Raw genomic sequence first — 23,458 nt, 5'->3', positions numbered from 1 at the left:
TATGCTACAAGTGCTGAGTTATTTATTGTCTTTCACCCCCTTTCACAGATTGCAAAACCGAGGCTCAGAGGAAGATAATAATTTTCGGAAAGTCCCACTTTGGGAAAGGAGAGGAGGTATAAAGAATCATGGCCAGATCTGCCTGCTTTTGGAGCCTGTGCCACACATGAAAACTCTGTAAGAAATAAAAAAAAAAAAAAAGGGCAGTCCTGTACTTGCATACCTAAGGAATACATTCTTGAAAAATAGGGACAAGTGTTAGAAAGAGGGGTCACCAACTGGAACGGTGGTCCCACGAGAGGAGCGAGCTCCACTCCTCCGTCCAGCAGGTGCTGGGGTCTCCAATGGAACACTGCTCTGAGAGTGGGGGGCCTCCGCCTGTGCAGATTGCCTCCTGCAATCTTGGCTGAAGTGCTTGGCAGTGGCTTCCCCATTCATTCATTCAACATTTTGGGAGCACTTGCCCCGTTCCAGGCAAGGTATCAGACGCTGGAGGTCTCTGCCTTATAAGGTGTCTTTTGAGGATTAAATGGGATAATGCGAGTAAAAGGCTTCGTATAGTGCTTGGCCCACTGTAAGTGCTCAGTAAATCCGATGATTAAAACACCCAATCCTACTTCCAAATTACACGTGTTCTAGATCCAGACGGTGGTAGACACCAACTGGAAATGCAGACGCCCTCACAACACTTCCTCCAGCAACAGGCTCTGTGATCGTCTGCATTGCACAGGGGAGGAAACTGAAGCATAAAGAAGTCAAGCCATTTGCCCAGGGTTTCACAGCTTAATGAAAGCCACTCCCCAGAGCTGACTGATCCCAAGGCGGGGATGCCTCTGTCAGCCACGCCCACCCAGCAGCACCTTGTGGGAAATGTAAACTTATGTGGACATTCGCAAACAGGGGAGGGTGATGGAGGTGAGATACCCGGAAGCTCTCAGAGGCCCCTGGGCCCCTTCCACTGCATTTCCCGCAGTGCCCAGTGCTGCTGTTCCTAAGCCCTGGCCGCTCAGTTCTGTCTTTGGTCCTGCAAGAAAACTAAAATCCTTCTAGAAACCCTTCCCCTTTGCTTTTCATTTCGCCAGAATTAGATTCTTTATTTGCAACCTCAATAATCTTAATGAGTATACCTCTGCTGAATGAGAAATTCGAAGGATCAGCCTGGACATTTATTTTTGGAAAAGCCTGCTGGAGTGACTCTGCCCACGGATAAGAAACACGGTCCCAAATGATTGAGAAACTCTGCCTCATGCATATTTAAAATTCCTGACTGCAATATGACATCTCTGCATAAATTGAGTCCAACTAATTATTTGCAATGAAAATATATTGGTCTCGCTTATAAATGCTCTGCGTCAGGTATGGGTATAATTTCATTTATGTGACTCTGTCCTTCTTGGAAGGAAATGCCCTTTGAATCAATGGAATTTAGCCAGCGGTGGCTTGTCTGTTGCAGTTCATAGTCCGAACACCACAAGCAAAACAGGCCTTAATGACCCTTATTTAGAGATAAGAATTATTGGCTGCAGTAGGGGCTTGCTATAGCAAATTAATTCTTTGAGGTTAAAAAAAACAAAAACAGCCTGGGTTCCAAGAGATAACTGAGTAATACACTGCACAGGATATATTTAGGTAATTAGCCATCTAATTTAGTCATGCCTTGTACAGATAGATTTCTGTGTCTAATAAAATATAACAGCACTAGGCTATGTGGGTGGTGTGGCAGAATCATTTACTCTTCAGTATCCATTGCATTGTCCCCGACCTCACTCTTTTCCCAGCCTCCTGGCAGTTAGGTTTCTTGTTCTGACCAATGGGTCGTGAGTGGAAGTGACAGATGTCACTTCTAGGCTGGAGCATTTAAAAGCCTGCCTGCAGGGGGCCAGCCCCGTGGCCGAGTAGTTAAGTTCGTGTGCTCTGCTGCAGTGGCCCAGGGTTTGGCGGGTTCGGATCCTGAGCGCGGACATGGCACCGCTCGTCAGGCCATGTTGAGGTGACATCCCACATGCCACAACTAGAAGGACCTGCAGCTAAGATATACAATTATGTACGTGGGGATTTGGGGAGATAAAGCAGAAAAAAAGAAAAAGATTGGCAACAGCTGTTAGTTCAGATGCCAATCTTAAATAAATACATAAATAAATAAATAAATAAAATAAAAGCCTGCCTGCAGACCAGTCCTGGTGGCCTAGTGGTTACGTTCAGTGAGCTCTGCTTTGGTGGCCTGGGTTTGGTTCCCAGGTGCAGGCCTGCACCACTAGTCTGTCAGTGGCCATGCTGTGGTGGCAGCCCATATACAAAAAGAGGAAGATTGGCAACAGATGTTAGCTCAGGGCAAATCTTCCTCAGCAAAAATAAATAAATAAATAAATAAATACCTGCAACCCTCCAGCTCTCAGATCCCCTGACTTAACCCGGAAACTATGTGCTGAAATGGCAGTGTCACATGATGGAACAGTCTAGATAATCAAGTCATTCCAGGAAAAAGTCACCAGTTCACAGTAGACTTTACAACAGCAAGTTGTAAACATTTGATGAGCTAAGTATTAAGCCATTGAAAATTTGGAGCTCTTCTTTTGGACCACTGCCTAGTGTTATCCTGACTAACATGGTAAGTAACTCCTTTTCTCCAGATCAAGTTTTCTAAACTTTGGTACTATTAACATTTTGGGTCAGATAATTCTTTGCTGCGGGAGGTGGAACTGTCCTGTGCGTTGTAAGATGTTTAGCAGCATCCCTGGCCTCTACCCACTCAAGGCCAACAGCACCCACCCCACCCCCACTTGTCATGACAACCAAAAATATCTCCAGACATTGTCATATGTTCCCTGGGGGGCAAAATCACCCCTAGTTAAGAACCACTTCCCTAGATAATGAATGAGCTTTATGTTCAGTGTATTAGTCCTGCCATCTTCTCTGTGCTGGGTAAAATATTACCACCACTCATCTTCTACTCCATGACACAGCCTGAAGGACACTGGTAACCTGTGATTGAGACTGAGAGCTTGGGCAAATTACAAACCTATTGCCGAGTTTTTTGGTTGCAATTGACAGAAACTAACTCTGATTAACTTAAGCAAGAACAGAAAGATTCGTTAGGAGGAGACTTGGGAGGGTTATAAAAGAAAGGGAGATTTGAACAACTGGGTGTCTCCAGGGATCTCAGCAGCAGACCTCACAGGCTGTCCCTTGATTCCAACAGCCTTCTGCCTCAAAGTTCTCTGCTGGATTCAAATTTCCGGGAGACAGAGAGTCTGCCTCTCGCTTTTAGCTCAGGGAGGTGGTGGCAATACAGGAGGCAGCAGCATCGTGTGATCCACGGCCTCATCAAAACCAACTGTGATATGGGAGGAGAAGTTTCCTAAGGGAGAGGGAGACGCCAGTATCAGAAGAAGAGGGGAAGGAGACAGCGCAGGAAGAAGGAGCAGGTGTCTACACGGGGCCTTAGTTTCTGAATCTCCAAAGCGGGGATGATAAACCCTGCCCTGCTTGCTTCACAGTATTTTTGAGGATCAAATGAGATGAATGTGAAAGCAGTAAATATCAGAGAGAAACTTTGAGACGTCAGAAGTGAAAGTGCCCAGGACTTTGTGATCACAGGGTGCTGCCATAAAGTGATAAAGCTTTCTGGGACATGCTAGAACTTTCTCATTCCAGTGGTTGGTTATAGCCAGAAGCTTTGGTTTTAGGTACAGTTTCATGGCACTTTAGGCTCCTTAGGACATCTCTGGGAGTGATGAGGAGCATGAGAAACTTGCATCTGCTCTTTCCCTTCTCTGGGCCCCAACATCAGACGGGAGAACTAGGCTGTCGGGAGGTCGGGCCATGCAAAGCAATGCTGTTTCCCTTTCTGTTTGGAAAACCACTCTCCCATCCTATTTTGCTTGCTTCCCTTCCGTGGAGCACAGTATACAAATGGTGATAGAGTCAAATGAAACCACACAGTCTAATCCCTTGGGACAAAAAGAGGAATAAAATAAAAATACAAATGCCAATAGGAGGAAGGTAATTTAAACCCAACCCCAAATCCTGAAAGCTATTGGAACTAGATGAACTTACAAGAACCAGGAGAAAGGGCCAGAGAGGCCGTAGGACTGGAAGTCACGGCCTCTGCAGATCTGATTTGGGGTCAGTGCAGAGCAGAGAATGTTTACCTGAAATCTATTTGGCTCAAGACCTACAGGGAGTTCGATGATTTCTAGACAATGATAACATGAGATAAATGAAAGTCGTTATTGTTGTCTCCAAGGTAGGGGAGATGTAAATGAAGCTAGCATCAGCTTTTCCCGAATCCTAAATGTGTTTACATTCATTTGGAAGGACCACTTTGATTCAATTGTGCTCTGTCACTCATCAGTAATCCCGTCAGCCCAAGTTCATGTACATAAATTGCAAGCTCCGGGGAAGATGTGCTTTGTAAATTCATTTAGCCGCAGAGGCAGACAGGAGGCCATCGCAGTAAAACTATGCTGGTGGAACAGCGGCAAACATCATTCTACGGGTATTTGATCAATCTATTGTGGAGGCAAAGAACAATTGCTACGAGAAAGCATGTCAAAATACATTAGGGACCGGGCCTCTCTGAGAACTAGAGCCCGAAGATGCTGTCTCAGGCCTGTGAGTCCTCAGACCAGGCAGGAGGCTTCCTGGGAGAGAGAGAAAGATGTCCAGTGAAAGACAAGAAAACTGATATTATTTCACAGTCCATATCATTCATGTCATACCTGGCTTACCAAGCTTCTTCAGTTGCTCGTTGAATGAATGCCTCTTGAGGGCCAACTGTGAGCAAGATGCTAGGGATGCAAAAATGGACAGAGTCCCTGCCCTCAGAGAGTTCATGGTCTGGTAGAGCAGACCACCACTAGCCAAAAAAGTCACCCAGTGAATATGATACTGTAATTGTGACAAAGGTTGTGGAAGGACGGGCTCGTAAGGCTCTCGGGAATTATAATGGAGGAATGGTTTATTGGGTAGGTCAGTGATGACTTCCCTGAGGAAGAGAGGATTTAATTGAAATCCCAAAGGAAGGGTAGCAATTAACTGGGAGGAAGGATTTGGAGGAGGGGTGGAGAGAGAGGCCCGTATGTCTGGGTTTCAGAGGGTCGGTGAGTATGCTGTGAGATGGGGTAAGAGGTTAGTAGTGTCAGGCCACACCGTGCCCGGTAGGCCAAGTACAGGGTTTTGGTCTTTATCCTATTGAAGGGTATTGAGCAGGAAAAGACGCAATGAGATTTACATTTTGAAAAGGTCACTTTGTGACATGGTGTGTGCCATGGCAGGCTGGTATCAGGAGGTATGTGGGAGCCAGGGTCAGACTGTGCAGAACGTCAGGAATCCAAGTAGATAAGAGAGAATCCAGGAGCAAGAAGGCAGGCCCAGCCCAGGCTGGGCAGCTGAGCGCTAGAAAGGAGGAGACTGGACGTGAGCTCCTTCTGAGGCAGGGGCTGTCAGCCAAGGATCTCTGAGGTACACCCACCCAGGAAGTAACCGCAGGTTGGACTAGGGAGGTAGCTTCACCTGGTGGGAAAGGGGACTAAAAAAGGAGTGCTGGTTTTGTCGACCTCTCTGTTTTAATTCTCGACTCAGAGAAGCTCTGGCCTGCCCCTCTTCTGCTTTTCTTCTGCTGGACTCTGTATTCCTATTGTTTTACCATAGAAACTGCTGGAGAAAGTTTGGCTATTGTTTCAAGAGTTCCAAAAAAGAACTGTGTCATTCCTATGGAGAGCAGAGAACTCTTGTTGAATGAAATCGAGATAGCTTTTGAGCTGGGAATTGAGAGATAACCAAATGGAGAGGGCAAGAAGAGCCCACGTGTTAGCACGGGGAAAAGAGGGAGAACACGCCGTCAAGAGGAAATGGCCTGAGCAAAGGCATGAAGGGAGAGGAGGCAGAGCTACCCGTGAGAGGGCCAGTGGTCAGGGAGGACACTGAGAGGCAGGAGGGCAGCTGCTGAGAGCACGGCCTGTGGACCCTACTGCCTCTGCAAATCTCAGCTCTAACGCCCCCTACCTTATGACCTCAGGTGGATTCCCGTACTGCCCTGTGACTCAGTTTCTTCACCTATAAAAGGGGAATAAGACCACCTACTTTATAGGGTCATTATGAGCACTAAATCCTGCACATGGTAAGCACTGCATGAGTTTTAGCTATTATTAACAGCAGTAGGAGGCAATGTTATAAACACAACTTGAGTCTGTATTGTAAGGGGGTCAAAAACCAGGCTGCAGAGTTTGCAAATATTTATGATTTTCCAGATATTCTGTTATTGATTTCTAATTTAATTCCAGTCTGGTTAGAGAATGTGCTTTGAACAACTTGAATCGTTTTAAATCTGTTCAGACTTGTTTTATGGCTGAAGATATTGGAAAATGTTCCATGTGCATTTGAGAAGAACATGTATTCTGTGGTTGCTGGGTGCAGTGTCCCCTAAACGTTGCTCAGGTCAAGTTGGTTGATAGCGTTGTTCAGCTCTTCTATATCCTTACTGATTTTCTGCCTATTTTTTCAAGCAATTATTGAGAGAGGGATATGGAAACTTCAACTATCACTGTGGGCATGTCTATTTCTCCTTGCAGTTATCAATTTTTACTTCTTGTATTTTGAATCTCTGTTCTCAGGGTCATAAATATTTAAGACTGTTACATCCTCTTGCAGAATTGATCCCTTTATCATTGTGAAATGATTTTCTTTATGCCCAGTAATATTCTTTGCTCTAAAATTTGATGTTAATTATGCCACTCCAGCTTTCTTTTGATTAACATTAGCACAGTATATATTTTTCTATTCTTTAACTTTTAACCTTTTGGCATTTGAATATTTAGAGCATGTTTCTTGTACACAGCACATAGTTGGGTCTTGCATTTTTTTTTATCCTGTGTGATAATCTGTATGTTTTGATGGGAGCATTTAGACTATTTACACTTAATATGATTAGTCATAAGATTGGGTTTAAATTTATCATTTTGCTGCTGTTTTTCTATTTTCTCCAATTGTTCACTGTTCTCTTTTTCTGCCTTCTTTTGGATTAATTGAATATTTTTTACTATTTTATCTTCTCTGTTGGCTTATTAGCTTTAATTCTTTGCTTTGTTTTGTTTTCCTTAGTGGCTGCTGTAAGGTTTATGGTACACTTTTTTTTTTTTTTTTTTTTGCTGAGGAAGATTAGCCCTCAGCTAACATCTGTGCCACTCCTCCTTCCACTTAATATGTGGGTTACTGCCACAGCATGGCTGATAAGTGGTGTAAGTCTGTGCCTGGGTTCTGAACCTGTGAACTTGGACCTCAGAAGCAGAGTGTACCAAACTTAACCACTATGCCATGGGGCCAGCCTCTAAAGTTTATGGTATACATTCTAACTTATAATAGTCTACATTCAAATGGTATTATGCCATTTCACATATAGTATAAGACTTTGGCAATAGTTTACTTTCATTTCTCCTGTTCTGACTTTTGTACTATTTTGTCATACATTTTCCTTCTACATATGCTATTAACCCCACACTGTGTTGTTATTTTTGTTTAAACAGTCAATTATCTTTTAAAGAAATTTAAACAATAAGAAAAAATCTTATATACTTACCCAGGAAGTTACCGTTTCTGGTGCTGTTCATTCTTATGTGTAAATCCATATTTCCAACTGGTATAATTTTCCTCCTGCCTGAAGGACTTCCTGTCACATTTTTTGTAGTTTGAGTTGGCTGTTTATATATTCTTCCTGCTTTTGTATGTCTTAAAAAGTATTTAATCTTTGCTTTTCAAAGATATTTTTTTCTGTTAGGCAATTTTTTCCCAGTGCTTTAAAGAAATTGTTCTACCATTTACTTGCTTGCATTTTTTTCCTGCAAGAAATCTACTGTAATATTTACCTTTAATCCTTTATATTTAATGTGTCTTTTTTTCTCCAGTTTCTTTTAAGATTTTATCTTTGTCACTGGTTTTGAGCAAGTTGCTTATGATGTACCTTGCTGTAGTTTTCTTCATGTTTTTTGTACTTGGGGTTTGTTGAGATTCTTGGATCTGTGGGTTATAGTTTTCGTCATATTTAGAAAATTTTCCTTTTTTTGAAACAGTTCTTCCTTCAAATGCTTTTTCTGTCTTCCCTTCTCTCTCCTCTCTTTAGGAGTCTCCAATTACGTATTTATTAGGCCACTTGAACTCTTCCCACAGTTCACTGATGCTCTGTTAACTTTTTAAGTTCTTTGTTCTCTCTGTGTTTTATTTTGGATAGTTCCAAGTTCATTAATGTTTTCTTCGGCAATGTCTAATCTGCTATTAACCCCGTATAGTGTGTTTTTCATCTCAGACCTTGTAGTTTTCATCTCTAAAAGTTCAATTTTGGTATTGTTTTCATATCTTCCATATCTCTATGGAACATTTAAACGTGTGGATTACTGTTGTAACAACTGTTTTAATGTCTTTGTCTGCTAATTCTAACATCTGTGTCAGTGTGGATCAATTTTGATTGATTAATTTTTCTCCTCTTGATGGGTTATATTTTCCTGCTTCTTTGCATGGCTGGCAATTTTTGAACGTATGCAGACATTGTGAAAATTACCTTGTTGGATACAAGATTTTTTAAACAGTTTCTACAGATCTTATTGAGATTTGTTCTGTGACAAATTGGCAACAGTTTGATACTCTGGGTCTTGCTTTTGTGATTTTTTAGGTGAGACAAGAGGCAATATCAGTCTAAGTTTAGTTACTTGTCCTTACTAAGGTGGGTCCTTCCATGTGCTCTCCCTAAGGGCCCATGAGTCACGTGGTTTGGCAGTCCGACTAGGACAGACAGATATATTCTCAGTCCTGTGTGAGCACTGGGCACCATTATCTCTAACCCTCTGGGGTGGTTCTTTCCTCAGCCTTAGGAAGTTTCTGCACACGTGTGCTGATCAGTACTCAGCCGACTACGTGACGGGAACACCGCAGATCTTCTGGAGTCCTTTCTCCATGAAGCTCTTTACTCTCTGTGCTCTGCCCTAAGGACTCTAGCTGCATTAGTCTCTCGGGACTCTCAACTCTGTCTCCTCAGTTCAGGGAGACAGCCTGGCTTTGCCTAGTATCCACACTATGCTCTGGCCTTTAAACTCTCTCGAGTCAGTAAACTAGAATATTTGTAGGGCTCATTCTGTTTCTTTTCTGTCTCTCAGAGATCACTGTCCTTCATTGCCTGATGTCCACTGTTTTCAAAACCATTATTTTCTACATTCTATCCATTTTTTTCATTAATTTGGGTGGGAGGGTAAATCTTCTTGTTACTCTGTCTTGACCAGAAGTGTAAGTTCCATGCTGCAAAGTTTGAATCTCATTCTTGTCGATGAAAATAATCCATAACCAATCTATAAATCGAAATTGGGGTGAGTTTATTAAGAGCCAGATATGAGGACTAGCCTAGCCTGGGGCGTTCCTTCCCCAAGGAAGGAAGGGCACGAAAGAAGTGGGGTGTACAGAGTGGTTGTATACCCTCATGGAACAAAGAGCATACATCACATATGGTAGGAATATCCCTTTTACAACAGTCATGAAGTTGCCTAGCTGACACAGCACAGCTATTCACACAGCAGGTAGCAGGTCTGCTGTCTTGATAGACAAAGCAGGTAGCAGGTCTCGAGCTGAGTGGTCACAGGTGAGCACAACAATCAATTCCTAGTCTAGGGAGAGATGCTTATCCTTAAGGAAACGACAATATGGGAGAAGTTGCATCTTTATCTTAAGGCCATTTGTTCTGTCTTTGGGACATAGCAATGCTTAAAGCAGATATACAAGGCATGCTCAAATGGCTACATTAGACCCTTTTGGAAAAACAAGGTCGGGCCAAATTAAGTTTACACCAAATGGCTTCCTAATATACTCCAATATCCTATTGCTTACCATTTGTTTATCATTCTGTAGGCAATGCAGAAGCATCAAACCCAGGGAAGGATGATCAGTCCTGGGTGCCAGAAGGTAATTCTGGTGGTGTTTGGAGGAGGGACTGCAGAAGATCAGAGACAGAGAGGCTCTTGCAAAGCCCTAATAATGGGAAATGAGGACCCACAGAAGGTATGAATTTGAGAAACTCTAAAATCCTAGCACAGAAAGTATCCTAAAATAAAATGCAAAGGTGCAAGCTTGCATGATAGAAACACCATGCAACGTACTATGTTAAGAACTTGCAGCATTTTATGTGCCTCTGACAACACAAATTGAAGGCCGGATTAAGGCAGAAATTGTGTTTTCCATAGTGCCTCCCAAAGAATAGGTGCCTAACACCCTCGGAATTGGGGATTGTGGGCCTCATCAGAAGCATTGCCAGAGGCCCTGTGGAGTCTGATGGTTGGAGCATCTGTGGCCTTAGGAAATCTCCAAGGGCTTCCAAATGGCTGTTCTTGTTTGGACAACATTTGAGGATATTTCCCCTGAGAAATCACAATGTTTTATTCATGTGCATTTGAAAACTTTGTGAATAGTAGAGAATATTTTAGGATTTTAGAAAGCAAATCTCTACATGTGCTTATCACAAAGCCTTTGAATTTCCAAGTCACTTTGGAACGAGAATATTTTTCTTCCAACTCACAAAGTCTAAATACAGCTAGGATCTTTACATTTGAACATGGTGTTTCCCCAAGTTAATGGTGTGCTTAGTGTTAAAATAATGTATTTAAGATAATAAAGTGGAGTAGTTGAGTAAAATCAGTCTTGAGAAAATGTGCCATTCCAACTGTAGGGGAGGAAGACATTTCCTCTACCCACTGTAGGTCCTTCTGCTGGCCGGGCTACAAATTAAATTCACATGAGATAGAATAACAGGAGAAAGTCAAGCAAAGCTTTATAACATGTATACGTGGGAGAGACTCAGGCAAGCTGAGCAACTCACCAAAATTCCAGAGGCTCTCACCTTAAATATCATCCTCAGCTAAAGACAAAAGAGGATGTTGGGGGTGGGGGGAGTCAGTTATGGGAGATCACCAGAGAAGCACAGTAAACAAGAGTAAGGTTATAATGCAGATTTAAGTCCTTGCCTTCTGTATTGATAAGAGTTTCTAGAGATAAGGTCATTCCCCCCTTCTTCTGTCCTGGTACAGAGAGGGAGACACCTTTACAGATGGAGATTTCCTTTACAAATGTAAATGTCTCTTAACAAAGGGTAACTTCTCTTTTCAGAGTTTCTCTCATGTCTGCAGTTTTTAAAAGTAACCAGCCCAAAATAATCCTCATGCCTAAGAGGCAGATCTTGGGGTGGCCAATTCCAGTCCCCCACACCACTTTGAGGGACTTGGGCTTAAATGGAATCTCTTTAAACTCGGTGTGAGGAAGGCTTATTCAGAGGATATTAACAAGTTAGTGTTAGAGAAAGTCTATTAGAAATCCATGGGGGCCGGCTCCGTGGCCGAGTGGTTAAGTTCACGTACTCCGCTGCGGCGGCCCAGGGTTCGGATCCTGGGTGCAGACATGGCACCACTTGTCAGGCCACGTTGAGGCGGCATCCCACATCCCACAACTAGAAGGACTTGCAACTAAGATATACAACTGTGTACGGGGGGTTTTGGGGAGATAAAGCAGGAAAAAAAAAAAAAAAGATTGGCAACAGTTGTTAGCCCAGGTGCCAATCTTTAAAAAAAAAAAAAAAAAGAAACCCATGAACATTCATTGCTCTGTGGGAGCAGTTGCAATCCTAAAAATGGTCTTTCTATGATCAAGAAAGAGGACAGCAGAGAACAGGGGGTGTTAGCAGCCTGTGGCCATGTGCTGGCTTCCTTTCAGGATAGGAGCCTGGGGCCAAAGCCATGCCTTCCTCTTGAATTCCTGTAGATTTCAGAATGACTCGCAGACCATTCCTCAAGATTCTTACTGATAATCCCATAAGGGAGCCTCCAGGGAAATATGAACACCTTACACACAAACCCCTTACAAAGTGAATGTCGACCACCAACAAAAAGACTTACCTTTCTGGAAGCTTAAATCCAGGAAAGATGGCCTGTTATTTCTCAAACATTTGAATACAATATGGCTACTGAATAACCATTTTTATTATGAAGAGGGAAATGGATGAACAAGGTGGCAGGAGAAAGAAGGAAGAATAATAGAGAACCAAGATAAACCAGCAAATATAGTAAGGAAAATCCCAAATCTACATTTGGTGTGGTTGCTGATAATATAAATCTGACTACCACAAAATAATAAACGTTTTGTTAGCTGCTTTACGACATTGCCACAAAACTGTTATCACCTTGTGGTGCTTTTTGATGCCAGTATGGTGAACTGGTCCCCTTTTTTATTGGAATGATATTAACTTCCCTTCCCATCCTTGCTGATGCCCTTGGAAACACCACGTTTGAAGGCTGGCAGGATAGATCGTGGTAGTTATAGTTTGGGCTGCTTAAAGGGCCTGTCTCATTCCTTGGGGACCCTACCCACTCCTTACAGTTCTGGTGGGTATTAGTCAGGATCCCTTATCCCTGACAGAGGAATGGGTGTATGACCCAGGTTGGCCCATTAGAAATCCCCTTCCTCATAGAAAGAGCGATAGGTGCAGGATAGGCACGTGACCCAGGTACAACCATTCAGAGTCTTTCCTGGATGAGTGCATAGATGTTGGAAAAGACAGAGTGCCACTTTCCACTGGTGGTCACTAAGCTGGCAGAATATAAGTGGAGTTTCTGGCTGAATGCAGTTGAGGAGAAGGAAGATGCCACAAGGGGCATGTGAATGGTGGAATCAAAATGCATTTTTGTAATTTTGTTAAATACCCAAAATGAGGCCTGTTTCACGAAAGATGGAGAATTTTAGGGATTAATGATATTTTTTAACCGCTTCATAGTTACAGACACTTATTTTTGATATGAGTATGTTTTCTAACACGTGGATTAAAACTATCATTCAATTCCTTCCCAGTCCTCCTGTCATGATGACAAATGACCCATATCAGAAAAGTACCAGCTGGCAGAGACTGTCAGCTCATAATTTCACCGCCACCAGAAGGGGTGGTGGCAGAGGCAGCTGCTGCTGCTGTGTCTTTCTCCCTCTAGGAATGAGATTTCTCTGTGGAAAATCGTGCCCTAACATCCAAGCCTGTGAATAGTTTGAACAAGAAGCAGTCCCCGTGAATAATTGGTGCAGTTTGATGGAAACTGGCTACCCTTCCGGTGGTTGGCTGTTCTTCCTGAATTGTATTAGCTGAGAAGAAAACAGAAATCTGCAATTTCTGAGTGGCTGGAATGGAAATCATCCTATAAATGCAGGATTGACCAAACTTACTACCGAGGGAAGCGGTGAGAGGGATGTTTATACAGTTTGGTTTTGGTTTGGAGTTTGTGTGGGGATGCAGTGACCACGGGCTGGATTTTCGATACTTGAAGAAAGGAGAACTCTGAGAGGTGCCACCAGAAAGGCTGTGTGTGTTACGGGAGGAAAGACACAGATTCATTCTCTCCTTGGGCCCATCAGAAACCACGAACTTTTCTCTGTCTCCCGGGAATCTTCCTTTTCTTGGTGGGCTGAGTATTCCCATGGGAAGTCACTTGGGGTACACCCCCAACTCATCATCTATAAATAATTTCCACGAATGAGAAAGGTGAATCTCTTTCTCTCCCATGTGTGCACACACAAACTTACACACACATTGGAAGCATATTCTTGGTGTGTGGCAATGTGAGAATGAGTAAGAGAATTTGGAAGATATTGTAAAAAGAGTTTAGTACAGGGGTTGGCTAACTTGTTCTCTAAAGAGCCAGAAAGTAATTGTTCTAGGGTTTGCAGGACATACTGACTATGTTGCAGTTGCTCAACTTTGCTGTTGTAGTGCAAAAGCGGCTATAGATGACATGTAAAGAAGTGGCGTGGCTGTGTTCCAATAAAACTTTATTTACAAAAGCAGGTGGCAGCTGGGTTTGGCCCATGGGCCCTAGTTTTCTGACCACTGGTCTAGTCCTACGCCCTAGACGAGGAAAGTGAAAGTCAAAATGACCTACCCAGCTGCATTGCTAGTAACAAGTCCAGATTTCAGCCCCCTGAGGCCCAATTGATTCCATTCCCACTGTCTTACACGGCAATCTTTTTTTCTGGAGTCTGAGCAGGAGAGTATTCCAGGCCCTCCTCTCTCTGGAGGGCTACACACGGACACAGGGATGAATTCTTTAAAATAGGGCTTCTCACCCTATCTTCTCACCGACCCCTGGGTGCCTGTGGCTCTGTTCCCATGTGTGTGCCGTGTGCTGGTTGCTGGGTTATGTCAGGTCCCAGCATAGACTTCAAGGGAGACCCAAGTGCCCAAGGGCAACTCTAACTGTTACCCCTTCCCAGTGGCTGAGAACTAATGCTCTAAAACGCATCTTGTGCCTGCTTATTAAGGCCAGGCTCAGAAACCACACGGTTAATTCTGAAGATAATTCTGCAAATTCCTGCAGAGGGATAATTCTGCCTTCTAGTGGAATTAGCAGTATTCAGGACATTTTTCTGAGCCTTCCTGCCCTCTTCTTACCTAATGTGCCCCAATGCCCGAAGCCTCATCACTCAGTTATTTTCCCCTTTTAGACGATGGGTCTCACCGAACTCTACACATTTCCTCTGCGTTTAGCTTGGCTGTAGCATTATTTTAATCTCATCTCATGAATCACACTCTCCTGATTTTGAATCACTACCTTAACTTTGCACTGAATATTCTCTGATTCATTTTTATTCCAGAAGTGGAATTTGGACTGTAAACAGCTGTAGGCAAAGGCATAAAAGCCCAAATCCTTTTCTTTCTACAATTGGAGTTTTGTCTTATGAAAGACTTAAAAATATTTTTTTAATTTAAGAATTTGCAGATAAAATTACATTCCAGGATTCATTTGGCCCATTCAGCATAAGCTAAACAGGATTGAAATGTCATTAAACCTAATTCTGCTGCTAATTTGTTTAAGGATTTTTTTTTGGTTGTAAAGAACAGACTCACAGCCAACCTAACTTAAACAGAGGACAAAACAAAATTTATTGCAGGGAAACTAGGCACAGACCACAGAAGGCCAGCTGGGCATCTGCAAGGACCCCAATCAGGACCTGGCGTGTCAGAGCCAAGATCACCTTCTGCAACCCTCTGGGGCTCTGCCTATTGTCTCCTCGTATCTCTGACGTTTCCAAAGAAACTGGATACGGCCTGGTCTAGAGTTCAGCTCTCCAACTCTGAGCCCCCTCGTCTCTACTCTTTGCCAGTGTTTGTCACGCTGGGCTCTGTGACACCCCTGGGCTCTGCAGGGGTACCACAGGCCATCTCCAAATACTCAAGAATTTATCTGAAGCAGTAAAGTTGTAGACCGCCTGAAGAACCCCTTCATCACATCCCTTGGCTTTATTCATCAGGGTTCTATGTGAGAGACATTTGAAAAAGGGGTTCTGCTGTCTATTTCCTGCTCCCATGGAGTTAGTCTGGGAAGAATTAACCAAAACAAACAACAAAACAGCAAGAACTATAATTTGTGGGGCATTTTTTAGATAACTATACTTTATTTGGTGGCAAATGAGCTAGTTGTCTTGTTTACTTTTAGAATGGGTTTCCTTTTAGTTTCTCAAGAGGAAAGAGTCTTTTAGTTTTCTGATTCTCTAAATATGGGGAACTACAGATGATTAAAGCAGGGGCCAGCCGTCTATGGCCCTCAGACTAAATCCAGCAGCTGCCTGTTTTGTCAATAAAGTTTTATTGGAACGCAGCAATGCCCATTCATTTATATATTATCTGTGGCTACTTTTAGGCCACAATGGCAAAGTTGAGTAGTTGTAACAAAGACCATCTGGCTCACAAAGCCTAAAATATTTACTGCCTGACCCTGTACAGAAAGTTCATTGATCGCTGGACTAAAGAGATAGGACAAGAACAATTTTTACCTCGATATATCACAAGAGATGTCTCTGGAGCCAAGAGACAAATGGTGCAGGAGTCTACAACAAAGAAGTCATTTAGAGACCCAACATCTCAACTTCATGGTGGAAGCTGGTCGTGGGTTTGTTTCAAAGAGTGTTAGTGAACCAGGGTCCCCCCCGTGATGTGCTAGGTCAAATGTTTTCAGGTACAAGCTGAAGTTCAAAAAGTTTGACTAGAAATAAACAAGCTACAGGGGACTGTGAATTATGACCAGGATCTGGGTGTACGTTATCGTGACATCGCAAGCTGTGGATTGAACAATAACCTCTCAGCTTTCTGGAACTGTTGAGTAGTTCTAAGATAAAGTCTGATAAAAAGTAAAGAGAAAATATGCACTTGACAAATAAAGAGAATGCAATTCTTAGGTGGCAAACCGGATGATGCAGACAAGAATTTTGATATTGTATTTCCTTTCAAGTATTAAGGAGCAAACCTCGCTTGAGGCTGGCAGGGAGAGGCTGTGCTTGTTTCTGTGATAAAGCGTAGCCACTGCTGTTCTCTTACATTGCCCCTTTGGAGATGCTGTCAAAGCAAGTGCAGTAACCAAGGGGAAATGCCTTAGTGCCCTCTTCCTTCTGACACCTGGGGAGCACCTCCAGCCTCCTGAGGGGAAGCCCGCCCTTACGCAATTTACGTCTCTATGCCTTTATTTCAATCTGATAGGCCTCCCATCGTATTAAGCATTTTTCCAAATGTCTTTTTATAACGAGTTTACCTTTTTAACGGTGCTCTAGCATTCCTTTCATTTTAATATTTGAATAAATTAGCTCTTACATCCATAATAATGTCAACAACATTGGTTATAACTTGATATTCATCATCTATTGAACACCTCTTCTGAGCCAAGCATTGGAATAATTTATCTCGTTTGGCCCTCATAGCCCTGGAGAAGGGAATACAACTATAGTCCCTATTTTACAAACAAGGAAACTGAGGCTTAGGGAGATTGAGTAACTTAAACAAAATGATTCATGTATTTGTTCAATAAATCCCTATTGACTGGCTGCGTGTGCCTAGTGCTGGTTGTACTGCAATGAGCAAATAGTCATGAAGCGCATAGCTCGTACTCAAGTAGAACAGATGATAAACTGAACAAAAACACACCTGATTTCCAAGTGGGACGAGTGATCAGTATGAAAGGACAGGGAGCTGTGAAGATCAGTAAGAGTTGTAATTAGCACATGGCCGCCTGGCCTCCAAGTTTGTCGGAACTCAAGTCTGTCTCCGAGATCTGTGTTCTCAAGTACCCTGCCTTCCTGTCTTTCCTGTCTCGGTGGAACATCATAGCCTAGAGCTTGATGGAACTTTGAAATTGCCCCAGTCCTGCCTAATTGTCTTCCAAGGGGACTTTCTCTGTTATCTACTTTCGTCTCAGTCTTCTTCAGGTATAGAGAGCCTACAATCTTTCACACAAGTCTTTTCTACTATTCTTTTCCTTTTCTTTTTCTTTTTTTAACAAATAAGCAAGTCCCTTCTCCCTTCCTCCTTCCTTCCTTTCTTTCTTCCTTCCTTCCTTTCTTCCTCTGTTCATGTGATTTTATTTCAACCAGAGAATGTAATGTGTTTAATTTCATTCAGCAACTATTTATTAAGGATGCCTGGGGGCTTAGCAGAGTACTTTCCATAAATATTTATTCAATAAATGAATGTACTAGGCTTAAAAGAAAACAAATTTAAACCAGACAGGATCCCTGTCCTCAAGGAGGTGACCACTGGCTGAGCAGACCCACACACAAACGGCTCCCCACAGTCCAAGGCAGGGAGCAGCAGGCACTGATGATGAGGTTCTCTTAGGGTGGCTCTCCGAACATTCTATGCTGCAAAATTCCAAGAGATTGGGTCTGTTTCACGATTCCATTAAGGGCTCACTACAACAGTCAGTTTGTCTTAAAACACTGGTTCGTAGTTTGTTTCTGAACTGTGTCTAATGATCTTTTGACTCAAAAGCAGGAAATCTTTTCAAAGCTCAGATAAGGCTCCACAGATCATTGTCCACGGTGGATTTAATGGCATATTCCCAGTGGCATAAATTTGTTAGAGTGGCGTTGCTGGCACCAGTGAGCAGAGAGGTGATGAAAGGGAAAAGAGTGGGTGTGAGACCCACTTGGCCATGTGCAATTGATTTGGTTACACAATTGGTATCCCCAGAGTTGATTTCCATTTCCATCATTTCCATCAGCACTCCAAAGAATTTGGTGCATACTGCAGGTGAGTATGTAATTTATGACCTCTATAAAAAGCTCATTCCATCATTAAAATATGTGTTCCCTTTACTCTTCCTCTGCAAGACGCCCTGCCATTCTCTTAACATGCTCTTCTCTCTCACAGCCTTGTCTTAGTTTCCTAGGGCTGCCAGAACAAATTACCATAAACTGAGTTTGTCTGAAAACAACAGAAATTTATTCTCACACAGTTCTGGAGGCCAGAGTCTGAAATCAAAGGGTCGGCAGGTCCACGTTCCTCTGAAGGTTTTAGGGGAGAACGCTTCTCTGCCTCTCCCAGCTTCTGCCGGTTGCTGGCAACATTGGCATTCCTTATCTCCCGGCTGCACTACTCTTGTCTCCTTCCCTGTGTGTCTCTGTGTCTTCACATCTCTCTCTCCTTAAGAGGAGACCAGTCATTGAATTTAGGGCCCATCCTGATCCAGTATGACCTCACCTTAACTTGATAACATCTGCAAAGACCCTTTTTCTACATAAGATCATATTCACATGTGTCATGGATTAGCACATGGACATGTATGTCTGGGGGACGCGATAAAACCCACAACAAACCTCATTCCTCCAAAATGTATCCAGAATCCGCACACTTCTCACCTCCTCCAGGGCAGCCACCCCGGTCCTGACCACTGTCTTCTCTCTCCTGACTGCAGGCCTCCTGGCAGGCTCCCTGCTTCCTCTCCTGGCTGCCACAGTCCATTCTCCGCCCTGCAGCCATGGTGATCTCTCTAAAAGACAAATCACAGTGTTTCTTTCAGGGAGTGAAAACCAAACCAGAAGCACGACCACAAAGAACCCTGCATGGCTTCCCGCCGCTCTTGCAGTAACACCAAGTCCTTATGTGGCCTCTCCCTTGGCGCACTGCTGCCAGCCACGTTGGCTCCTTCCCACTCAAATACCGTGAACTTCCTCCTGTCTCCTGTCTGGGCACTTGCTCAGGCCTCTGCCTGGGGACCTCTGTGTGACCTTTGCAAGTCTGACTCCATCTTTCATCCAGGTCTTCTTTTGCATGTCGCCTTCTCGGGAGAGGCCATCCCTGATCTGATCTAAAACATTTATCTGGCCCCAGGTTCCCCACCCTGCTCCCCTGCTCCTCTCATCCTTCACACTGTTTGCCTTGCTGCACACTGGTTATAATTGCCTGCATAATACTGTTCATTTACTTTAATTGGGTGTTATCTATCTCTGTTTCCTACTAAAATGTAAACCCCATCAGAGCAGGAGGCTGGTCTCTCTTGGTCCCTTTCGGTCCCCAATGCCTGGACAGCATCTACATGAGTAGGAGCTTGATAGTATCTGTTGCGTGACTGGAGGGAATAATGAAGTGACTATATACTTTTTACTCATAGGAGAGTCCTTCTAGCAAGTTGATGACATTTGGTTTTCCGACCTCCTAGATGTGGAAGGTTAAAAGAAGGCAATTGGAAGAAGAAGGGGTACTGTGAGCAGTGAGCAGCCTGAGCCTGTTGGTGAGGGGGGAATCCAAAAACGGTCAAAAAGCACCATCAGAGCTCAGACATGTAGCGTGATTGGGGGACATTTAATGTGTGGGCAAGTGGAGCTGGCCCCGCAATAGCCCACACAACGTGGCTCTTGTAAACGAACTGTCCGAGGCTTGTCAGCCTGTGTGTCAAATGAAGCTGTCCCCACCTGGCTCTGGCAAGGTCCTGCTCCACCCACACCTGGCCCCAAGCCTTTCTGGTTTCCACTGGAGTCGCTCACCCGCAGTGCAGGTGGTGCCCTCCGCAAGACTGTCAGTCTCCATGCTCCCTCCTGACACTTCCCAAGCAACCAGGCCTTGAGGGGCCACTCTGCACGTCCCAAGTGAAGCCTGAGAGAAAAGCCCTTTCTCCAGCTCCAATAACCACAGCAAACATTTCCATGGCCCTTTCTACATGCTGGGCACCATTCTGAGAACTTCACATACACAAACTCACCATATTTCACCAATTCAAAGACATTTTCCTCCCACTCCCTACATTTTAAGGTCTCTAAAATTGGGACACATCTTACAATCCATGAGATGATAGATCCCGTGAAATTCAGCATTCAGTCCTGCCAGCAGCCCTGTGTGGAGGGCACTATCTCTGTCCCATTTAAGGAAGAGGCACACGAAACTTATGTAACTTCTGTTATGTGATGGAGTGGGGACTTGGCCAGAGCCCAGGGCCCAGGTTCTTCATGGCTGTACTTTGTGTCACACCTTGTTCACCTGGACTCCAAACCACACCCTTATCTGCCCTTCCCTGGGGTCCACTGCCTTGCAACCCAGGGGCCTATAAGCACACACTAGCAAACAAGATCTTTCATCTTTTTCAGTGCAGCAAAAGGCCACCTTGAATGTCCACTTATGTGGTTACACACTCAGAAGGGCCACAGGTTACCTGTTCCACAAACAGTTTGGCTCTGAACCCTTATTTGGTCTTTCCTGGACAGCTTGTCTAGATCCTAAGTGCTTTTAGATGCAAGAAAAGGATCCCTTGACTGCCACAATCTCACAAGAAGACACTTATTTTCTTATCCAGAAGTCCAGGACGAGGGGAGAGGGGTCCTCTCCAAGCTTAATTCGGTGGTTTAGGGATGCTTCCAAGGACTCAGGTGTCTGCCATCCTCAGAGTATAACCGTGGCCCCCCTCACAGGTGAACACATCTATGTCCAGAAGAGAAGAGTCATTATCTCCTTCTCCTCTCCTTTTATTTGAACTCAAAATAAAATAAAACAAACAAGCAAAAAAACCCAGAAATAAAAACAAGCCCCCAACCCCTTCCTGGAAGTCCCTTAGAATGTACCATCGGCCAAGTTTGAGTCACGTGCTCAGGCAGTAGCTGCAAGGCAGGCTGGGAAAGCTAGTGCCTGGCCTTATCAGCCTGGACAGTGGGATATGATAAATGAGCACAGTTTTGTAAAATCATGGATATTCAATGATGCCAAACCTGAATCCCTGAAAAGGCTTAGTTGAGCTCATCATCTTCGGCGTAAGCAGCGAGGGTAGTAGGCTATTTTAGAAAGTGCTCTGCCCTTCATGCTTACAAATAAAAGTTTTCATCCTTATGTGTCAGTTTTCTGGAAAATTCATTGCATAGAACCTCTCATGCTCCAACAATTCCATTTCAATTAGGTGTTATTGTTGTAAGTGACTAGCTTGTTCTACCAACTGGCCAATCATACCAAAGACATCCTGGTAAGTGACTGTAGATTTTTGAGCTTTGACAAATTTACGTGGTCTGGTTGATTCGTAAACAGTCTTAATGCATAGCTTTTAAGGCCTCTCTATTTTTTCCTTTCTCTTGATTTTTCTAGCAGAGTAGAGAAAAAATGGACAAAAACTGAAATTTAAGTAATGCCCAGACAGTTTTGCTCTGGGCAGAGTACTGGTGGGATGAGACCCTCGAGACTCACGGTTTCAGAGAGTTTGGGGCTTATTCTTGAGCAGCTGAGTAAAATACATCCATTTTTCCTGTGATTCTTGGATCCCCATTATCAAGTTGACAGAACCGTTGTGTTTTAGAGAAGGAAGGCACTTCAGAAGTTCAGAAAATAGTTATACTTTCTAAACGAGTGATTAATAGAACATTAACAATGCCTAATATTTATATAATCTTTAACATTTTTTCTTCCTATTGAGGAAACTGTGGCCCAGATGACTCATTTAAAGTCATAGGTCATTATTGGCACAAGATCATAGAGTGCATGGCCACACTGCTCTGCCCCTGTCTTGCTAGGATACTTAACAAGCATCACAGTTGTGGTGACTTCTCTGCCCTTTCTCTCATTTCCCTGTTGTGTTCTACTGGGAAATTCATTTGAGAAGCAGAAACACTATGACCCAAATCATATTTAATCATGAATCAGTGTCACAGTGGCCTCCTGGCAGGTGAAACTTCTTTGCTTCTAACGTTTACAAATGCACTGGCCGGAATAAATGAAGCTCGGACGGGCCCATACAATCACGTTTAGTTATCTTCTTGACCTCATCTTGGAAAATATTATAAAGCCATGTTTTCTAAGTATTGTGTACAAGGAACGTGTAGGATATAAGATTTCCATCAAAAAAGCACCCCAACCATCTTTAAACAATTGATGTTCAAATATGAACTGTCTGCTTAGGATCATAAATATTTACAAGGCTGACATTTGATTATTTTTTATGAAAGTAAAGAAAACACTTAAGCTGCCATTTTTGGAGAGGAATTTGCTTTTGCTTTTTGGAGATAAATGTGTGTGTGGTACCCTTTGTTACTGATGGTCTCATTGGTAACTTTTAGGAAACTTCCATCTTGAGGCAGACACAAATGTCATCAGTGTCTTGGAAACGTGCTGGTTTAAGCTCCTTGAAGGTCAGCTGAATATATTACACATTTGCGTAGACCCTGCAGCACTTAGCACTCTATCTAGGTAGAAAAAATATTTGTTGAGCCCCTTCTATGGCCCAGGCCCCGTGCTGTGCTCTGGGAACAGCGTTGAGTGAAACACATTCCCAAACTCTCAGACTTCAGGGACATCAGCCTCCAACTATGCCCCATGCAATTCCTTATCAAAGTCAACAAAGTAGTGAAAGCCATTTTCCTCTGGTCATAACTCCACCAGCAGCATATAGTATAGATGACTGAGATGGAGTTTTCATTATCATTATCATCAGGTGCATCACTGAGCGCTTATTATGCACCTTATTTCCTACAGCCACTCGATAATTCTACAAAGAAAGTACTGTCGGTTACATTCCCATCTTGCAGATCACGATCAGATACATAACTGTGCCAAAGTTACAGAGCTAGTAAACGGAAGAACTGAACTGAAACCCAGGTGGTCTGACTTCTAAGTCTATCGTTATTAGCTGCTGTACCACACTACCTCCCATTTTACCCACTGTATCCTCTATTCAACCATTGACTAGCTGCTCTTGTCAATATCTGGCCAAGTATTTGCATGCCTACTGTGTTTTCTTCTCTCCTTTGTGTTGTGTTTGGATGTTCAGTTGCAGAGGAGGCCGGGAGAAGGTTGGACAGGAGAGGTAGGTGAGAAACGGATCTCCTCAAGGCTCAGCTGGAGAAGCCTTGATCTAGAGATCGGCTTCTCCTTTGGATGGGACACAGCAATTTTAAAGGAGCATCATGATGAAGAATGAAAAACCGGGGGTGTGCTGGAACCAGCTGCTACTGGCTGGTTTCCCAACTCTGCATTCAGTAACTTCATGGTGGTAGTTTGAAATTGGCTGTGGTAGGAGTATTTGCACCATGGAAATCAGTAAACTCTGCAGATCCCCAGCACCCTGCCCCTAGCCAGTAGTTAAACATTTTACCAGCACACTCTTGGAGGACTGAAAGTCACCAAAAATCAGTTTAGATTCAATTCCTTCCCAGTCAGCAG

The 23,458-nt window shown here is 43.5% G+C and overlaps 1 long non-coding RNA gene across 2 annotated transcripts in view; it reads left to right on the top strand.

The window, feature by feature from the left end:
- Positions 1-2,497: 2,497 nt before the first annotated feature.
- The window catches only part of LOC123277829 (uncharacterized), a 43,231-nt gene continuing 22,270 nt past the window's right edge, over positions 2,498-23,458 (top strand). The window contains exons 1-3 of one of the 2 annotated variants that reach the window (XR_011493518.1): positions 2,498-2,608; positions 9,886-10,035; positions 19,440-19,559. This is a non-coding gene — a long non-coding RNA (uncharacterized lncRNA). The remainder of the gene's footprint in view (positions 2,609-9,885; positions 10,036-19,439; positions 19,560-23,458) is intronic. The other variant, XR_011493519.1, reaches the window with a different exon arrangement.

Source organism: Equus asinus, chromosome 2, assembly GCF_041296235.1.
Source record: "Equus asinus isolate D_3611 breed Donkey chromosome 2, EquAss-T2T_v2, whole genome shotgun sequence".
Classification (NCBI taxonomy): domain Eukaryota; kingdom Metazoa; phylum Chordata; class Mammalia; order Perissodactyla; family Equidae; genus Equus; species Equus asinus.
The sequence above is the reverse complement of the archived record's forward strand: the minus strand, read 5'-3'. Positions and strand labels throughout refer to the sequence as shown.